The following is a 5,000-nucleotide window of genomic DNA, read 5'->3' on the forward strand; positions in this document are numbered from 1 at the left end:
CCTTCTGGATGTGGTGCGGGCAGCCCAAATGCCAGGCCTTGGTCTCATGAGTTGGCCTGCAAGATGGGCGGGCGTTTGGAGCTCGTTTGATAGGCTTTGCGCACTGATACCCGCCAGCACGCCTGGTCTGCGGGCCTTAGCTGCTGGCTCGCCTGCTGGTCTGGCTGATGTGCCTGGCGCGCCCGCCCAGGGCGTGACATTCTCCCCCACCTGATTGCGCAACGCCCTCGTTGCGTCTTCTGCATGGTACTGCCTGATCTGGTCCCCGAACTGCCATAAGTCCTCTGCTGGTTCCCAGCTCGCCTCACTGTCTGGAAGTCCCTTCCAGCGCACCAAGTACTCATGTCTTGGTTGATAGTTCTTCCGTCTCACTTCCCGGTCAGCCATAATGCTGTGGACCTCCTTCTCATATGAGGCCCTTGCTCCCAACGGTGCACGCTTTGACTCTGCCCGTCCTGGATCTCCCTCATCCTCATGGAACGGCTTGAGCATGCTCACATGGAACACCGGGTGTACCCTCGGCTTGGGTGGCATATCCAGCTTGTAGGCAACCTTGCCTACTCTCTTGACTACTCGGAAAGGTCCCTCATACCTCCGGACTAGGCCTTTGTGCAGCCCCCTGTGGCGCACAATGGGATGCAGCTTCACCAACACCAAGTCTCCAACCTGGAACTGCACATCCCGCCTCTTCTGGTCTGCCCACTTCTTCGACCTCTTGGCCGCCTTGTGTAGACAAACTCTGGCCAAGTCAGCTTGCTCCTGCCATGCCTTGGCAAACTTGTATGCTGCTGGATTCGGTCCTGTATAACCTGCAGCAATCGAACCGGGTGTTAGTGGTTGTTGCCCTGTCACAACCTCAAATGGGCTCTGGTTCGTTGCCTCGCTCCTTTGCAAGTTGTAGGAAAACTGCGCAATATCCAGTAGCTTTGGCCAGTCCCTTTGTGTGGCACTCACATAGTGCCTGAGGTAGACCTCCAGTAGTCCATTCACACGTTCTGTCTGCCCATCGGTCTGCGGATGCATGCTGGTGGAAAAGTTCAAGTCTGACCCCAACAGCTTGAACAACTCAGTCCAGAACCTGCCCGTGAAACGCCCGTCCCGATCACTAACAATGGTCCTCGGCACTCCCCAGTACTTCACCATGTTCTTCAGGAACAATCGAGCTGCCTCCTCGGCTGGGCACTCCTTGGTTGCTGGAATGAAGATTCCATATTTGGAAAACCTGTCCACCACTACCATGATGCTTCCAAACCCCTCTGTCTTGGGTAGACCGACTATAAAGTCCAGAGAAACACTCTCCCATGGTCGCTCTGGCACTGGCAATGGCTCCAAGAGACCCCCTGGTTTCTTGAGCTCCACCTTGTCCTGTTGGCACACAAGACAAGTCTTCACATAGGCCTCCACATCGTCCCTCATGTGCGGCCAGTAGTACCGGTCCTCGATCAGCGCCAAGGTGCGGCTCACTCCTGGGTGTCCAGCCCACCTTGAATCATGACACTCTTGCAAAACTTCCTTGCGGAGCTTCCCGTGCTGCGGCACAAACAGTCTACTGCCCCTGGTGTACAGCAACCCATCCTGCAACCAAAACCGCCTAGTCTTACCTTGCTGGGCGTACTCCATCAGAGCCTTGGCTGTAGGATCATGCGCAAGTCCCTCCTTGATGCGCGGCACCAGTGACCCCTCTGGTTGGCTAATGGCAGCAAGGTTAGCCTTCCTGCTCAGGGCGTCTGCCACTAGGTTCGCCCGTCCTGGCTTGTACTCCATCTGGAAATCAAATTCTGCAAGAAAATCTTGCCATCTCGCCTGCTTGGGGGACAGCTTCTTCTGCGTCTGGAAGTAGCTGGTCGCCACATTGTCCGTTCTCACCACGAACCTCGACCCCAACAGGTAATGGCGCCAAGTGCGCAAGCAGTGCACCACTGCAGTCATCTCCTTCTCTTGGACCGTGTACTTGCGTTCAGTCTCGTTCAGCTTCCTGCTCTCAAACGCGACTGGACGTCCCTCTTGCATCAACACGCCCCCTATGGCAAAGTCTGATGCATCCGTATGCACCTCATACGGTTTGGCATGGTCTGGCAAGGCCAAGACTGGCTCCTCGGTCACAGCCCGCTTCAACCTGTCAAAGGCTTCCTGGCACCCTGCGCTCCACTCCCATGCTCTCCCTTTCTTGAGCAAGTCAGTCAATGGCGTGGCTATTGCTGAGTGACCCTTGATGAAGCGCCTGTAGTAGTTAACCAGCCCAAGGAACGATCTCAATTCAGTGACTTTGGCTGGTGGTTGCCACTCCAGGATGGCATCTATCTTGCCTTCATCCATGCGTATCCTGCCACCTCCCACTATGTGGCCAAGGAATGGGATCTCTTGCTGGGCGAATGAGCACTTCTCCCTCTTGACAAACAGCTTGTGCGCCCGCAACACCTCGAACACCTGTCTCAAGTGGTCTACATGCTCTCCCAAAGTCTGGCTGTAGATCACAATGTCATCCAAATAAACCACAACAAACCGATCAAGGAATGACTGAAGTACCTTGTTCATAAGGGTGCAGAATGTTGCTGGGGCATTCGTGAGTCCGAAAGGCATCACCAAGAACTCATACGAACCATACCGAGTGACACATGCTGTCTTTTGCTCATCTCCCTCCGCGATCCTGACTTGATAATAGCCTGACCTCAAATCCAGCTTGGTGAACCACCTTGCGCTCCCAAGTTGATCGAACAAGTCCGCAATGAGTGGGATGGGGTACTTGTTCTTGATGGTCAGCTTGTTCAAAGCCCGGTAGTCTATGCACAGCCGCAACGACCCATCATGCTTGCGCTGGAATAGAACCGGTGCACCATAGGGTGCTTTCGATGGCCTGATGAAGCCAGCATCAACTAACTCTTTGAGCTGCTTCCTCAACTCCTCCAACTCTGGTGGAGACATTCGGTAAGGGGCTCTGGCTGGTGGCTTGGCCTCGGACACCAGCTCGATCTTGTGGTCCACCTCTCTCTTAGGTGGTAGCTTGCTAGGCAGCTTTGCGGGCATCACATCACTAAAGGTCTTCAGCACCTTTAGCACCTCCAAGGGTGACTCGGTCTCCTTCTCCCTTGGCTCATCATATTTCAGGGCTGCCAAGAAGGTGTCTTCTTGTCTACTTACCGCCTTGGCAAATTGGATGGCTGACACCACCCGTGACCCAACTCCAGACCCTCTCCTCAATGGTACAAGGCATTGGCACCGTGCATCCAAGATGCAAACACAATCGGCAAAAGGCACAAGGAGGGCGTTAATCCGAACAAGGAAATCCAACCCAATCACAAACTCATAGTCGTCAAGGGGTATTACCTCAATGGTCTCCTTGCCTTTCCAATCTCCAAGCTGCAACTCCACTCCCCGTGCTACTCCAATGGCTGGAACTTCCTTGGAGTTCACCGTCTTAATGGTACCAGTCCCTTTCTGCACCTTTAGTCCGAGCTTCCGGGCTCCATCACCTGAAATAAAAAGATGTGAGGCACCTGTGTCCACCAGTGCGCTCACCTTCTGACCCGCAACCATCAGATCCGCAAACATCAAGCCCTTTGGCTTGCGGCTCCCCTTACTCTGGACAGCATTGAGCACCAACGACCCAAGCTTTGCTGCCCCTGACTCTGGCTCCTCGTCAGACTCCCTGTCTACAGCAGCCAGCTTGCCCTTCTGCGGGCAATTGCGTGCTATGTGGCTCCCTCCACATAGGTAACATGCTAGTGGCTCTCGGTCCCCCTTTGCTTTCCACTTGCCTGCTGATGGCTTCCTCTCGCCATCCTTGGTTGAACGGTCTCGGTCTCCATCCTTGGACTCCCGGTCACGGTCCTTCCCATTGGACTGCTTCTTCCGGTCCCTATCGTCCCTGCCCTTACCCTTGGGCTTGGTAGACTCGAACTTGTTCAGAGGCTTGAACTCTATCAACGCCTCGGCAGTGGTCATGGCTTTAGCCAAGTCATGAACTCCCCTCCTTTGTAGCTCATGCTTCACCCACGGCTTCAGCCCATCCATGAAAGCAAAGAATGCGTCCTTCTCGCCTAGATCCGAGATCTGTAGCATCAGTTCAGAGAATTTTTGAACATACTCTCTTATGTTCCCTTGCTGGCTCAACCTGCGCAACTTTGCCCGTGCCTCATCATCGGCATACTCCGGGTAAAATTGTTCTCTGAACTCTTTTTGGAACTCTGCCCAGGTTCCAATCTTGGCGTTCCCACGCCTGACATCATCACACCTGCGCCTCCACCACAATAAGGCTACATCAGTGAGATACATAGCAGCGGTGCTTACCTTTATCGCCTCGTCTTGCATGCCCATGGCCTGGAAATACTGCTCCATACCCCAAAGGTAATTGTCTACTTCCTTGGCCGCCCTAGTCCCCTTAAACTCCTTAGGCTTGGGGACATCCAATCTGGATCTGGACACTCCAGCAAACATGCCATTCCCAATGGCAGTCTTGCAAGTAACGAGCTCACTGGTAAGCTCCTCCATCCGCTGGCGCATGGCCTCCATGCCATGGCGCATGGCCTCCATGCCATCTCGCAAAGTCAGAACTTCCGCCTCCAAGGATTCATTCTTTCGGGTGATCTCATCCAGGCCATTGTTGAGAGCAGCTGCTAGCTCACTTTGGATCTCCTCCCCCATGGAGTCTAGCGATGCAATGTGAGTTTCTACTTCCTCCAGCTTCTCCCCCATGTCGCCTATGGTCACCTCCACCTTGGCCAGCCTACCGTCCATGGTAGACCAGATATCTCTAGAACAAGCTTTCTTGCCTCTTCCTCGCCCATGCTCCTGGGCTTCTGGTTGTTGGCTAGCAACGTCGCTTTGGGATGCCATCTCCTCGATCACGATCTAACCTGCACAACACAAACACGCAGAATCGAACTCGCTCTGATACCAACTGTCACGGGCTCCGACCTTAGACTCAGAATCCGTGCGGCCTTAGGCTTGGAATCTCGTCCTTGATGCCTAAGTCAGCCTAAAACACAAGCGTGCGGGCACTA

The sequence above is a fragment of the Durio zibethinus genome, unplaced genomic scaffold (genome assembly GCF_047325235.1).
Source record: "Durio zibethinus cultivar Kanyao isolate XHJ-2024 unplaced genomic scaffold, ASM4732523v1 HiC_scaffold_387, whole genome shotgun sequence".
NCBI lineage: Eukaryota > Viridiplantae > Streptophyta > Magnoliopsida > Malvales > Malvaceae > Durio > Durio zibethinus.